Source organism: Ixodes scapularis, unplaced genomic scaffold, assembly GCF_016920785.2.
Source record: "Ixodes scapularis isolate PalLabHiFi unplaced genomic scaffold, ASM1692078v2 ptg000312l_1___fragment_3__unscaffolded, whole genome shotgun sequence".
Taxonomy (NCBI): Eukaryota; Metazoa; Arthropoda; class Arachnida; order Ixodida; family Ixodidae; genus Ixodes; species Ixodes scapularis.
The window spans coordinates 510,656-526,287 of NW_024609958.1; the positions used below are offsets into that span (position 1 = coordinate 510,656).

The window sequence follows — 15,632 nt, forward strand, 5'->3', positions numbered from 1 at the left end:
GTGAATTGCTTACCTTGCCAGAACGTGCCTCGGGACAATGATGGCATCACTGCTAGGTGCAAATAGTCATTAGTAAACGTGACCTAGCTAGGCACCAAGCCCAATTTCAAAATACATGCATTACAAACTAAAAAAAAAAACAGTGCAGGATAATAGGTTGCTTACCTACCTAGAAAGGGCATCGGGACTATGGTAGCGACTGTGCTACAAGGAGAGCCTCTCGCCTGTGCAGTAGAGATGAAAGTCATTAGTACACGTGATCTAAGCAAGCACTTAGCCTAATTTCACATTATATGCTTGACAATCTGACAAGAAAACAAAAATCAGCAGGCTAGTTGATTGCTTACCTTGCCTGACGGTGCCTCGGGACTATGGCGACATCTGTGCTAGCAGCAGAGCTTCACTCCTGTGCGTTAGAGATTCGAGTCATTAGTACACGCGATCTAACCAAGCATCTTATGTTATCTCACACTTCACAGGTGCGTGAGATGACTTGCATACTACAAGCACAAGGAGACACTCGCGTTCTTGAACCATCAACACTTCGACACCTAATTGTTGCTGTAGTGTGACAAAGTGTATGCTTCACAAATGAAAAATGCAATAAAACGTGTAGTCTAATTTTACAAATTTTGCCCAATAAAGGGACTGACAAGTAGGGTACCAACATGACAATTCAAAGTTAGCCAAACTCGAGCTTCGCAAAAGTTAGCATCCGCGAGTACAGCCACTGCATATGTTTCCGAATAGAGCTCTCAAAGTAACGCCAAACTGAGCACCACACACACCGAAGCTGGTGAATGCTGGCCTAGAGTTCCTGCATAGGCTCTCTACGGGAGTCAGAGTTGCGCGTCTGTTATCCACACGCTGACACGCCGCTATTCACCTAGATCCGATCATGTGAGGAGCAAAATCCAAATACTGTGCAGGAAAGCAGCCGATACGGCCGTTTCGCCGACGTTGCAATCTCCTCAGCGTACGTTCCCCTGCTTTTGTCTCCTCCTCCTTTCCTGTTTTCCAGGAAAGGAGAAGGAGCACGTTGCTATTCGCCCAATCCAGTGAGATGAGGAGCAGAATTTCGTCCCTTACAGGAAAGCCAGTGCTCCGGGGTGAACGCGCAGCTCTGGCTCAGGTTTGGCAGGTTGGGCTACAAACAGCCCAATTGGGCTACTCAGTTTTGTAATAGGCGGGAAAATCTGGTGGTTGGCTATTAAGCTATTTCATACCCGATATTCAACAATTTTCAAAGCCTTAAACATGATATTTCTGCGCCGGGTAGAGAAAAACAATTAACTCAAGAGGTTAGGAAAGGAAAATATTCAAATCACAAGCGTGAAAATACAATATGTTATATGTGGACCCTCATTGGTGTTGGTTGCGGAAGTGCAATATCTTTTTTCTGAAGTTTTTTGGCACGATTTAATACCGCAGGGAGGGGTGGAGGCACGTGTTTCCAGAAGGAGAAAGGAAGAGGAGTGGGGGCAGCTTAACAGATGTTTGAGAATCCCCTTCTTTCGCTGCACTAAAATATACATGGGGACGCTTTATCCTCTTATTGCCTTCTTCTGTAAATAATTGTCTTATGTCATGTTTCATGTTACCCGTGTTCCAAAGAGATGTAAATACCTTGTATGAAATTTTATGTGTTGGGCTATTGCTATAGCCCGACATTTGGCAATTCTTGGGCACAATATCAGGAAATTTTGACGGGTTAATCTGCAAATACCTGGCAACCCTGCTCTGGCTACCGTAGGGGGCCTACGCAGGAACTCTATGCTGCCCTAGAGTTCCTGCAGAGGCAGCCTACGGGAGTCAGGAGTTGCGCGTTCATCTCAGTAGCTCCGGCTTTCCTGCACTTCAAGTCTGCTCCTCACGTGACTGAATTCGGGGAATAGCGGCCGCCGCGCTCTACCTCCTCATTTCTTGGAAAACAGGATAGGAGAAGGCAAAAGCGGGGGTATGCACACCGAGGCGCTTGCACCGTCGGCGAAGCCGCCGTACCGGTGGCTTTCTTGCACAGCATTTGGAGTCTGCTCCTCACGTGATCGGATATCGGCAAATAGCGGCGCGGCGGCACGGGGAAACCAGACGCGCAACTCTGGCTGGAGCCTATAATCTCAATGCTGCACTAGAGTACCAGTTCCTGTATAGGCTCCCTACGGGAGCCAGAGTTGCGCGTCTATTTTCTACGTGCCGCCGCGCCGCTATTTGCCGAGATCCGACCACGGACCGTGCAAGAAAGTAACGTTGCACGCGCCCCGCCGTACGCACCCCTGCCTTTGAGCGCGCCGCGCGCCTCGTCGGTTCGAGAGTCAATGGATCCAGTACCCTCTCTCTCTTCCTTCTGGCCGAGCAGGGAGGGAATATGGTTTCGTTGTGTCGACCTCGGGGGCGGAAGATTAAGGACGATGGGGACAAAGGCGAGTTTGGGGGAGCAGTATCTAGGTCACAGCGCCTCAATGGTTGAACAGGATGTAGCTGACGTTTTGGGTGTGGAACGTTTGGGAGAGGCCTTGCGCGCGCGTTGTCTTCTCGACACTTAGCATCGTGTCGAGGTGGCAGCACATATTCGCCAAGAGGTCCAAAAGTCGCGCGTGAGGAGCTGGATCAACATGCCGTGCAGAAAAGACGGCGCGACGAAGATGAACGCGCTACTCTGACTCCGTAGGGAACCTATAAAAGAACTCTTAAGTGCCTTGTCCCGAAGCGCCACCTTAGTTCCATCATCCCCACTGAAAATCGCATTGCATAACCAAATGTAGGGCTGGGCGTCGATTAAAAGCTTTAACCCGATTAATCGCCACCCTTTAATCGATTAATTGGTCTCGTTTATTTCCATGCATAATATTTTTTTAAAAAATCAAAAATTAATATGTGTTTTATGTTTTTACCTTTGCTGAACATAAGGTGAAGGGCCTAATACACAAGTTTTATTACGAATCAACCTTGATGTGTAGTTAAGAACAGCTCGGAGGCACTCACACATTATTACTTCAGCTGCATGAGGTGAAAGGTTCGTTGATATTATCCGGCAAGAGCGACCCCCTTTGATTGTTCACACTATAGTCCCTCTCTGCTGCGCTAAACGGACACTCAAACGCTATTGAAGCGGCCGGGAGACGTGTAACCTTCTGCACCTTGTCAGGAGTTACAAATCTTCCCCCTACAGTTTACTTTAGGCTAAAATCTGACCTTAAGTTGCCCCTTCATAGAGGTGTTCTCGTCCACGTCTGCGTGGTGAAAGCGTTTACTTTTTACTTTATTTTGACTCGTTAAAATATTACCGATTAACCGGTGAAAAAAATTAATTGCGATTAAAGCATTAATCGATTAATCGGTAGGTTAATCGATCAAATGCCCAGCCCTAATAACCATACGTGCGAGCGAAGCCGGTAACAAGCGCAAGCATGTTGCTCTGCAATCGAACTACGTTTCACCGACAGATCGTTTTATAGATACGTGATGATTCATCGCCACAATGCTTCATCGACAGCACAAACTACCTTTTTTTCTGTAAGGAGCCGCCTCACACTGTTGCCACGAAGCGGATAGTACGTGTAGGATACACCCGCGACGAAATGTCCCTTCAACGCTAAATCCGCGTAACGACTGTCGATGGAACGGTAGTGTCGACGTACGAGAGTCCATGAAACATCTGTCCACAAAACGTGTTTTTTGGCGAAACGATAGAGACCCGTTGCTCTGAATGATGCCAGCTATTCACGCAAGAATAATGTCTCGAAGCTGCGATGTCGTGCTCGTTTGTGCACTCAGAGAACCGGGCACCGCCACCACGCACACATGCCACAAATACAAAAGCGAGGAAACTCTGACATAAACAGGAGAAAAAGGAAAGCACGTCCCCAGCTAGCAGGCCCCATGCCTCGCAAAACGCAGCATCCAACGAGTGCATGTAAACGGCAGACTTACTTTTTTCGGGCGGGCACATCTTGGTTTGTGACTGCAGCTACGTGCCAAGCATCGCTTCGTGAACACGATCCGCTTTGTCCAACCACCTTCTAAAAAAACACGCAATTCAAAATAGCGCGAATGAACAAAGGCGATGTCCCCCACCAGCCGAAGCACGCCGAGATGGAATGCAGGAGGTGAGGAGGTCAAGTCTCCTAGCAACACGAAGGCCAGATAACGCGCGAAACGCGATCGCTATCGCGATAGGTTGTCAGTCGGATGACGTGTAACCAGTGACTGCTAGTCAGGACGCGCGCTCTACTCTATTACCGCGCGCATTTTGTTTGTTTTCTTGCGCTCTCCTGATAGCACTCCCTCTCCCCTTTTTGAAAAAGGAAAGGGGGGGGGGTGTAATGGTGCACCTGGCAACACCCTCGCCTCGCCCGCCGTTTCCTTTGGGAGAGGAGGATTCGCATGATGGGAGTGCGATTACGCTCGCCGGGTGTCTCCAGTCGAAGGGGGGTGTAAGGGTGCGCGATACACCCACATACACCCTTTTTTTCTGAGAGTGTAGAAGGAAGCAATTGGCGTGTATTGGAAATCAAGAGCCCTACGTGAGTTTACATCTTAACATTCAAATTATCTGCTCGTGCGCCGCCGGTAGCTGGGAGCCTGGGCGAACTTCAAAGGACTCTTGTTAGTGGCGATGGTTCTGATGGCAATTGTGAAGCCCATGAGGAAAGATGCAGCGCGGCAGGCTCAAGGTGTCGGAGGGGAGTGGTAGTCTAGATCCTGAGCTACCCCTGGTCAACACTGCCTAGAGTACAAAGCCGTAGTGCTCACATTTTTGCGTCACTATAAGGCCAACACTGGACACAGATCGGAAACGATCGCTGTGTCAGCGCTTGGATTCGAGTCCAGTTTGAGCCGAATATTGATGCAATTGTCGCGCCCAACCCGTGGTCAGGGTTGGCCGTCGCTGATGACGACATCTCTGTCAGCACTACGGCTTAGTTATTTTTTTTTTCTTTTTGTTTCGAATACCCTCAAGGTTAGAGGCATTACAGAGGGGAGTGGGGGTTAGTAAGGCGATTACATATAGCGCTCCGAAATAAGGTGCCGTCCCTGATGGTGACGGTATTCTCCGGAACCTGTCTCGTGACTTCGCACAATAAAACAAATGAGGCAGTTGTTTTGGTAATGTATTCAATGAGAAATACACACGATAATTAGATTATCCTCTTCTACCTGCATGACCTGGGAAGCTGAAGGTTCAAGTAGTTCAAGAGATTTATGAGAATCCCGGCCCTCTTTTTCGCGTCGTCGGTTGGGCGGGTTCACTCCGCATAAACCTTAGTCTGACCGTTACTGGCAGTCGCTCGCTGACGGTCCGTCGAAGTGCTGCCAGGGCTTCGCCCTCCCAATCTTCGTGCGATAGCCTAGGGATGGCTCCTGGCGCCGTACAACGCTGACAGTCCGGATCAGGCGGGACGGCGTAAGGCTTTCTTCTTGAGAGTGATAATTCACATATCGTAGATCACTCGAGGGGTGATCGCCCCACCCGTCCGGATCCGGTGAAGGGTGACGGTTTCCCGCCGCCGGAAAGTGTTGTCTGGGATCGGATCGTACGTTGGCTGCCAGGAGTCTTGTGATTCCCGCGGCCTTTGGAGCCGTTCCCTTCCACTTTTTCCCTTGGGTCGTATTCTTCAAGAACGTTACGTCTGCCGGTGTCGACGTGGTTTGAAGATATGGAATAACATTTCATGTAATATAAAACTAGCAACAAATTTTGTACTCTCATTAAAACGATTTATTTCATCTGAAGTGTACAACTCACCCTGTTAACTCCGTACTAGTAGTTATATTATTTGTGCAGCTAGGTATAGATTGTGTGAATGCCTATAGGATTGTTTTAAATGTGAATGTTTTTTTAATGGATCCATTACTAGCCATGTTGGCTATGGATCCAGATGACTAATCAGACATTTCTTTGTACATCTTTACGTGAATAAACATTGATGATGATGATGATCGGGGTGGCCTCTGGGGTGGTGGCTGAGAATTGGTCGGTTTTGAACTGCATAGCACAGACTCTCTTTGCCGCCCCGTGGTCGGTCTCGTTCCCAGAGAGCCCTTTATGGGCGAGAACCCACCTGATTGCGAAAGTCAGTCCGTGGGACCTCTGCAACTGCATGGCCGAGACGTACGGCGCGTTAATGGTGGGAATGCACGTCATCCCGTGTTTGTGACGTCTCTGAGTGTTGATTGTGAGTTCGTGTAGATGATTACTTTGCAGTTTTGTGCTGCCGCTTGTGCGGCGGTGTGAATTCCCAGATGAACCGCTTTGGTCTCTAGCGTTTCTGGCCTTTGCTCCTGGCCTCCGCGGGGCATAGCATTAGCGCTTTGGTTGTTGGTACCTCGAGAAATCCTCGATACACGGCGACCGCCACGGATCCTTTTCCAGTGTCTGGCTTCAGTACGGCATCTGTGTAAACCAGCAGAGAGCCAACATCGTGAATCAAGGTCAGGGATTCTCGCTCGTGATCCTGACTTGATGTATTTTGCGATCCCTCTTTATTTTGGAGTTCATGTTTCTTGGTCGGGGCAATTTCCCTCCCTTCTTTCGTGTGTTGCAGCTTTGCAAGGTGTGCCTCAGTTTGCTGCTTATCGGTGTCTGCAAAGTCCGGCAAGTAGAGTGCCTCATTTAGCTCGGCGATCTCAGTGTGTAGAAACTGGAGGCGTAATTCACTTTGGGGGGGGGGGGGGGGGGAGGAGAGAACCGCCATGAGAAGCTTCTTAGCGACCTTTTCCCAAGCTCCCCCTTTTTTCTGAGATATCCTTCGCACGAGATTCAGTCCCTGTTTCCATTTCTTAGACATTTCGCTGACCCAGCTGTTGGAAACTTGCTTTCTGTGCCCCACGTTAACCGCGAGAACTCTAACGTGCGGTTCTCTGTCGATAGGGCTGCCGTTAAAGGTGATACCCAGGTCAGTGTGCTTGCGTTCTTTCTCAAAGACCGAGAACCTATAGTCTTCTTGGTCGTAAGTTGCATGTTTGTTTAGTCCAGGAACTTCGCTATTGTGTCGAGTCCTTTCTGTAATGTCTCTTTCTGCGCTTCTGGCGCTCCGCCTTTGTTCCAGATCGTGATGTCATCAGCGTACGTCATCAATCCCAGTCCTTGTATATTGTGTAGTTTCCAAAGAAGTGGGGCCAGTACTATGATGAATAACGTCGGGGATAGAACTGCCTTTTTCGGGACCCCGACCCTGTTGTTTCTGGTTCGTCCGTGTTTAGCTTTTGTGCCGAAGCCGGCTCTTATGCCGTATATTCTGAATGCCAAAAAGGCAAGGACAAAGTCGAGCACCTCCCATTCAGATTTAACTCATCCATCAATTCGATAATAGTTTTATGCTGCACCAAATCCTACGCATTCTTTATGACTATCCACACGAAGACCCTCATCTTCTTGCTGCCTCTAGGTCTGCCCACAACGTTTTTGTAGATCATGGCGAGACTGTCCCTGGTACTAAGGTTCGCCCTGAACCCCGTTTGAGTTGAGTGAAATGTCCCATTGTTCGTTGCAGTGTGCTGTTTCTGTGCCGAGATCATGCATTCCCCATGAGTTTTCCCAGGCTCGACGTCAGGAAGGTGGACCTGATGTTCTTTGCGTCCGTGGCCGATTTGCCTGGCTTCGGGATAGGCAATACCACGGACATTCTCTACTCGTCTGAAAATCTGCGGTCTCCCAGATTATGATGAAAGTCTTCAGTGTTTTGTGTTTGACCATTTTAGGCACGTTTCTCAGCATGGCCGCCGTGATGCCGTCCCGGTATGTCGCACTGCTCGTTCTGCACTGGCCAATGGCGATATCTAGTTCATATGCGTTAAAGGGGGAATCTCGTTGTTCTCTCACCGTCCCGAAGTGTTTAGGGGTGTAGATATCCTGGTCTGGTTGTTGATTCGGTTGGGGAAAAAAAGATGTTCCTCCTTTCCTCAATAATTTCTTCCGTTTCCATGTCCGCGCGTAACGCGATAACGGGAACGGCGCTGGCGCTCTTTTTCATTGTACTCATCGAGTTGAAGACTCTCCAATGGTCTTTCATTGTGATGGTGTGGTTCACTATGGCAGCAGCTTGTAGTTGAGGGCCATAAAGTTTGTATTCCGTCACCAGTGAAGAACTCTGCCTATCTCAGAAGGTTTCTTGAAGAGGCACGTGTGACCGGATGTGAAATGATCAACGAATGCTTGGAAATAGTTAAACCATGTCCATTTCGAGGCAAGTTTACTTAAAAATGTCCTATTCTAAAGGATTTGTAGTAGCAGCAGCGTACAGTAGAGGGTCCTAAGTTGTATATATCATAACCAGCAAAACCCTCGGTCAACCTCAAAAAGTTCTTAGATGAAGTGCTTGTGCCGGAATTTTAAAATATGAACGAATGCGTTAAAACGCGCGAACCATCCCCACTTTGATACCGGTGTTCTCAGAAGGATCTCATTTTTGAGCACTTGCCTTAGTAGCAGGATGGGCTCGAGGGCTCTACATTTTATATTCCATCTTTAGTTGGGAACTGATTTCTGCTCAAAAAGTTCCCTGGCGAAGCGCGTGTCCCCAAATTTCAAGATATGAACGAATGCACAAAAACAGTCGAAACATCCGTACTTTGAGACAGCTTTATCAAAAGAACTGAATTTGAAGTATTTGCCATGATACCAGGATGGGCTCGAGGGCTATGAATTTTATATTCGCGCTCTAGTTGGGTACTGCGTTCTTCTCCAAAAGTTTCCTGACGAGGCGCGGGTGCCCAAATTTCAAAAGATGAACGAATGGGTAAAAACAGTCGAACCATCCCCAATTTGTGACCGGTTGTCTCAAAAGGTAAAATGTTTTTAGTACTTGCCATAATATCAGTATGGGCTCAAGGGCTCTACGTTTTACATTCCAGCTTTAGTTCGTAACTTAGTTCTACTCAAAAATTTACCTGGTGAGGCGCGGGTGCCCAAATTTTAAAAGATGAACGCAAATGCGTAAAAGCAGCCGAACGATCCCCACCTTGAAACACGTTGTTTCGAAAATTATTCAATTTTAGTAGTTGCCATAATACCAGAATGGGTTGAGGGCTCTACGTTTTATATTCCAGCTGTAGTTTGGAACTGCGTTCTAAAAAATTTCCCTGGCGAGGCGCCTATGTTGAAATTTCAAAAGATGAACGAATGCGCAAAAACAGCCTAACCATCCCCACTTTGAGTCCGGTTGTCTTAAGAAGTAATAATTTTTAGTATTTGCAATAATACGAAGATGAGCTCGAGGTGCATGTCGGGTTTCGGGATATCGTTCACGACTTTCGTGGTCTTTCTTGCCTTTTCGGTAGCGGTGCTTAGCGGTGACCCCCGTCACGTCAAGGGGGTCACGTGACCTCACGGTTACGCCTACGCCGACGGCAGCGCCGACGCCGCTCTAGCCGGAAACGGGCGCTTAAGGCTGCGCTCTAAAAATCAACATTATTTCAGTAATACCCAGCGAGACAAAGTATCAGTGTCTGATGCGTGCCCTTCATTACTTCACATGTTATGCAACATAATCCCTAGACCAGCTTGGTGGTTTACGTGATTTTGTTAAGGGCTGCCGCACGTTAATGTCCGGTTGCGGCATTTGAGGGAAGCTGGGAGAGGTGCGGAGGTAGACTCTTCCCGTCCAGGCGGTGTCTTCTGCCCTGCCACAGCAAGTTCAGGCGGCTGTTCGTCTGGCAACGACCTCTGATAGGATAGAAGTGACCAAGGTTTCATCGGTGCCCCTGAATTCAGCGGAAACCATCCTGGCGAACCTGATTCTTTTTCTTTTCCCGCTTGAGGGACGAGAACTAATTTCGAAACGTTCCACGTACGTACGTCCTCCAGCTGAAACATGCCTGGTACTTTTCTTTTTAGGATTTTCAACGGTCTCGTATACGGAAGGTCTCCTTTCCTGCCACCAGGCGGCTTGCGTACTCTGGCAAGGTCGCCTTGCTTGAACTTTGCAGCTCTTACACCACGTTCTTCGTCAGTGTAGGCCTTGCTTATGCTCTTCCTGTCCTCGACTCTCTTCCGAAGAGATTTAATTTCGGCCTCTGGTCGTCGTAAGAAGTCCTTGAATGGCAGCCTTACTATATCTAACCTTGTTCTTGGCTGCCGACCATGTAGTAGAATGGCAAGGCAGATTCCGGTCGTGCCGTGTGGGCTGCATCTGTAAACGCCCAGATAGTTGGTAACCGTAGACTGCAGAGGGCGACTCTCAAAGATAGCAAGCTGGATGAAGTCCTTTAAAACCCGCTTGAATCTCTCAATCAATTTATTCGCTTGCGGATAGTATACTGAAGACAGGCAGTGCCGGAATCCCCTTTCTTAAAGAAAATCCTCGAAGTTTTGGGATTTCAATTGCGTCCCATTATCTGTTACAATCCCCTCGGGGCACCTTTTCCTACTGAACACTGAGCGAAGAAACTCGATGACCGTTTGCGAGGTCACATGGCTTGTAAAGCAGAGCTCAGGCCATTTCGAGTGATAGTCTATCAGTGTTATTACAAACTGTTTTTCTGGTGGTGCTCAAGCCAGTGGTCCGACAACATCCATGGCCAACTTCTGCCATGAACGATTCGGTAAAGCAACCGGCTGCAGCGGAGCGGGCACAGGCTTTGCAGACTTGTCTGCTTCCTGGAAAATGCGGCAGCTTCTGACTTCTAACTCCACTTGACGACCTATGAGAGGCCACCAAAACCGGTCCCTGAGCTTTGCCTTGTTTGCACGATACCAGTGTGGTCTTCATGTGCATTGCGTATCATCAACGGCGTAAGGGCTTCAGGTATGACCACTTCATCCTCCCGCAGTACAAGCTTGTCAACCACCGACAGTTTTTCCTGAACGAAGTAAAATGGAATCAATTTAGTGGCTATGGACCCAAAAGAAAGCGAATGGGCACGTTGCCTATGAGCAACTCCGTACGTATTTCCCGTGCACGTCTGTAGCTGTCGTCGATCTGAAGAACCGTGACGACGTTAGCTTCCGCCGACTTCGTATCCTTGACGGCTTGAACACTGGACATCTCGCTCGACTTGCACACTCCTTCGAAGTGGGCAATATTCTTGCATCGGCGACAAGGCTTGTTCTTTGCCGGGCATTTGTCGTAGTTTGTCTTGAGAGCTCTTGACCCGCAGCGGTAGCAACATGCTTTTGCCGAAGTAGATCTCTCATTTTTCTTCGGTGCCACGCGCTGCACAGAAGCGTCACCATCAGACTCGTGGATCTCCCGTTGAATCTTTTCAATCTGCCTGCCCATATCGATCGCTCTCTGGAGTGGGAGGGTAGAACCTTCGTAGAGCAGGCGTTCTCGGACTTGACGAGTAGTGCCCTCGAGGAGTTGATCTCGAATGACGTTGTCGATGTCGTCACCGTAGTCACAAGAAAAAGCAAGTTCCCGCAGATATTCTGCATAGACCGCAAACGCCTCATTAGGCGCCTGACGTCTTTGTTGGAACCGGTGACGGACTACGAGCACATTCGTAGTCGTGCCAAAACGAGCGTCCAGCACCGTCATTGCAGATTGGAACCCATCTTCAGCTTATGGCGTTCCCTCCTGTTGTAGCGCGAGAACCAAGCGATGAGCTAGTAGCGCAAGCGGCTTTGACACTCAAGCTCGTGACATGGGCCGCGTTCCTCTCGCGCATGAGATATTACCTTTTTTGTAAGCTCTCAGAACGAGTTGGACGCCATAAAGGTTCTTCTGGTGTGGATCGTCGTGCTTCGTCGTGGTTATTACATTGGCGACGAGGATCAGCTTCGCCTGCACTGGTCTGCCAAGCGTCGGGTAAGGAAAGCGACAGCAAGTAATGGGAAGCCGTCAACATTCAGAGAAGGTGGCCGGGGACCAGGCGTCAGCAGTGGAATTCGAACGCACGTCGGGAAAAGCAGCGACAAGATAAGTACCTGCTTGGACGTTTCTTGTGCCCATTGAAGTCATGTCGGGACTAGGCAGACTCGGCGAGTACGACCCAAAGATCCAGGACTTTGAATCTTACCTGGAACGCTTTGAATTTTCGTCAGCGCAAACGAAGTAGCTGCAGCAAAAAAACTAGCGGTGTTTTTAACACTAATTGGGGCAGGAGCATACGAAGTTCTGAAGAACTTGGTAGTTCCCGCACTTCCAGGGGAAAAGACGTGCGAAGAAGTCAAGGCCTTTTTAAAGAACCACTACAGCCCGAAGACTTCAGTCATAGCCGAGAGGTGCAAATTCAACCGCCGAATCCAATTATACCACAAGAGTGTGGAGGACTTCATTGTCGAGTTAAACACCTCGCTCGAAAGTGCAATTTTGGAGTATTCCTTCAGGATTCGCTGCTTGACAGATTAGTGGCAGGTATCAAGTGTGAGGAAATTCAAGGAGCTCTGTTTGCGGCGGATGACTTAACGTTTGAAGGCGCCTGCAAGATCGCTCGTGACAGGAAGTTGGCCACCAAGCAAAGCGCTGCCTTACAAATAGGGAGCCGAAGCGATGCTGTGAACACCTCTGTCAACACCGTTAAAACGGAAGTGAGGTCGAAACCCAAGACAAGGAGTTCGACGTGCCGAAAAGACACAAAACAAAAATATGAGCGCTGAGGCAAGGCACATGCGTCAGATAGTTGCTGGTACAAGACCTACACCTGTAAGCGATGCTCAAAAGTGGGCCATCTTCAGAAGATGTGTCTAGTAAACCAAGAACCACTGACGACACATCTAGTATCTGAGCCATCAGAGGAAAACGAGTACATTTTGCACGACTGCACAGCGCATTCGACGATAAAGAGGGCTACATGGTGACTGTGAACGTCGAAGGACAGGACTTGCCGATGCAGGTCGACACGGGGGCCGCTGTCACCGTAATGCCGGAAAGCGTGTACAAGTCCAAGTTTTTACACGTCAAATGTGAGTCAACGCCACTCGTGTTAAAAACTTACACGGGACAGAGAATGCAGGTCTTAGGACAGTGTGACGTTACTGCATGCTATGAAGGGCAATCTGCTAAGTTCATCCTTATCGTGGTTCAGGAGTGTGAACGGAAGCTTCCTGTGCTTCTAGGACGGAGCTGGTTAGACAAGTCGCAGCTGAACTGGAATTCTATTTTCAGCTTAAGCGCAGAAGACAGGGTAGCTAAACTAGGCAGCAAGTTCCCGTGCGTTTTTTCTTCTACGCTTGGAGCTATCAAAGACTTCGAAGCAAAAATAGTCTTGCAAGCTGGATGCTCACCTGTGTTATGTAAAGCCAAGCCAGTACCTTTCGCGTTACGTGACGCGGTTGAAAAGCAGTTGTCTGAGCGCGAAACGCAAGGCATAATCCAGCCAGTGAGTCAAAGTGACTGGGCAACTCCGCTGGTAGTGGTGCCAAAAAAAGAAGGTAACAAACTGAGGCTGTGTGGTGACTTCAAGGTCACAGTTAATCCAGTACTAAAAGTTGACCACTATCCGCTTCCACTGCCAGAAGATGTGTTCACTGCGGTTTGTGATGGCAAAGTGTTTTGCGTGCTGGGTTTATCCTCGGCATACCAGCAAGTGTTTCTAAGCCCAGAATCCAAACCCATCCTGACGGTGAACACCCATAAGGGACCCTATCAGTACAATAGACTTTCCTTTGGTGTCGCCAGCGCCCCAGCTTTGTTCCAGTCCTTAATGGATAAAAGGTGTTGATGGGCCTAAGCAATGTAGGTTGCTACGTTCACGACGTAATTGTCACAGGTCGAGACATAGACGATTGCCAACGCACACTTGAGCGCGTCTTGGAACGATTGAACGAGCACAACATCACTCTCAAGCAAGAAAAGTGTAAATACTTCCAAAACTCGGTGTCGTATCTCGGACACAAACTGAGCTCAGAGGGTATCTAACCAACAGAAGGAAAAGTGAAGGCAATCATCCAGGTACCAGAGCCCACAAACACCACAGAGCTAAAAGCCTACCTAGGACTGTTAAACTATTACGGAAAATTCTTGAAAAATGTGGCGTCAGTGGCAGAGCCATTGTACCGGTTACTGAAGAAGGGCGAAAGATGGATTTGGGCCAAGCAGTGCAGCGATGGGTTCGACGCCACGGAGCACCTGCTGATCAACAGCCGCGCGCTCACATATTACGACGTTCGCAAGCCGCTGACACGTGCTGCCGAATGGCGAGGAGCGTCCGATTGCATTCGCTTCGCGAACACTGACACCTGCAGAAAAGAATTACACGCAGAGAAAAAGGGAGGCTCTCGCTCTTATATTCGGCCTAAAGAAATTCCACAAGTTTCTGTTTGGTCGACAGTTCGTTTTGTACACGGACCATCAGCCACTTCTAGGGATTTTGGGGCCAAACAAAGCAACTCCTTCCCTAGCAGCTGCTAGGATGCAAAGGTGGTCCTTTATTATGTCAGCGTACCATTACACTCTTAAATACCGTAATGGCACTGAAACAGAAGTGACTGATGCCTTGTCTAGGCTACCTATCTGTTCGAGGTCCAGAGAAGAGGCAGCCGAATGTCTCTCGGTGTTTGAGTGCACTCCCCTGACAGCTCGAGATGTGGCAAAAGCCACGGCACGCGATGCCACACTTTGCAAAGTTCTAGAGTACACCAGATCTGGCTGGCCAGGAGACGTCGCAGACGAACTACAACCGTACCACGTCCGACGTCTCGAACTTTCCATTGAGCAGAGCTGTCTCACTTGGGGATCGCGGGTTATCGTACCAGAGAGCTTGAGACCACCAGTTCTGACGTTGCTTTATGAGGACCACCCCAGCACCAGCCGAATGAAGATGTTAGCTAGAAGCTTTATTTGGTGGCCTGGATTAGACAAAGCTGTCGAAGAGTACGTGAAGAATGCACAGTGTGTCAGGTCGTACAGCCGGCGGCGCAGGCTACGCCACTGTACCCTTGGCCATACCCTTCGAGGTGTTGGCAGAGGGTCCATATTGATTTCGCGGCAAAGGGTCCACATACCTTTCTTGCCTTAGTGGACGCGTATTCCAAATGGGTTGAAGTTTGGTTGATGAGCACTACCACTGCAACTCAAACAATCACCAAACTTCGCAGTGCCTTCGCTGCCTTCGGTTTCCCCGAAGAAATTGAGAGTGATAACGGGCCACAGTTTGTATCTCAGGATCTGGAACGTTTCTTGAAAAAAAATAACATTACTCTTACAAAGACGCCGCCCTACTACCCAATTTCAAATGGGGCTGCCGAACGTCTTGTGCAGACAACACAGCGGGCACTGTTAAAGCAAGTGCTGTCTCACGCTGAGTCGGAGAAAAAAGAATCAGTGCAAGAAGGGCTAGACAGCTTCTTGGTGAGCTATAGAAACACCCGTTATTCCGTGACTGGAAAGACTCCAGCTGAACACTTCTTGAAACGACAACAAGAGTGAAGTTGTTTTTCCTCAAGCCCGACTTTGTAAAAGACATAACTGAAAAACAGCTGAGCATGAAACAGGAATGCGACAAGCACAGGGGCGCAGACCGTGCATTTGATCTGGGGGAAAGGGTGTGGGTAAAATGTGTGCGAGGTGAGAACGTTCCCTGGGAGGACGGTGAAGTGACACAAATTGTGAGTCCGGTGACATATATTGTGCGTGTGGCCGGTGAAACGCGATTTGTGCACGCTGACCAGTTGCACCGTTCTTCGACACGATCAGATGAATCTTCATCCTTGCTTCCGCGACACGGTCAATCGGACCCGTCTCAACAGAATG

General features: G+C 48.9%; 1 protein-coding gene across 1 annotated transcript in view; it reads left to right on the plus strand.

The window, feature by feature from the left end:
- LOC120850892 overlaps positions 1–15,632 on the plus strand; it is a 49,299-nt gene that overhangs the window by 6,767 nt on the left and 26,900 nt on the right. The gene's annotated exons all lie outside the window — the stretch shown is intronic.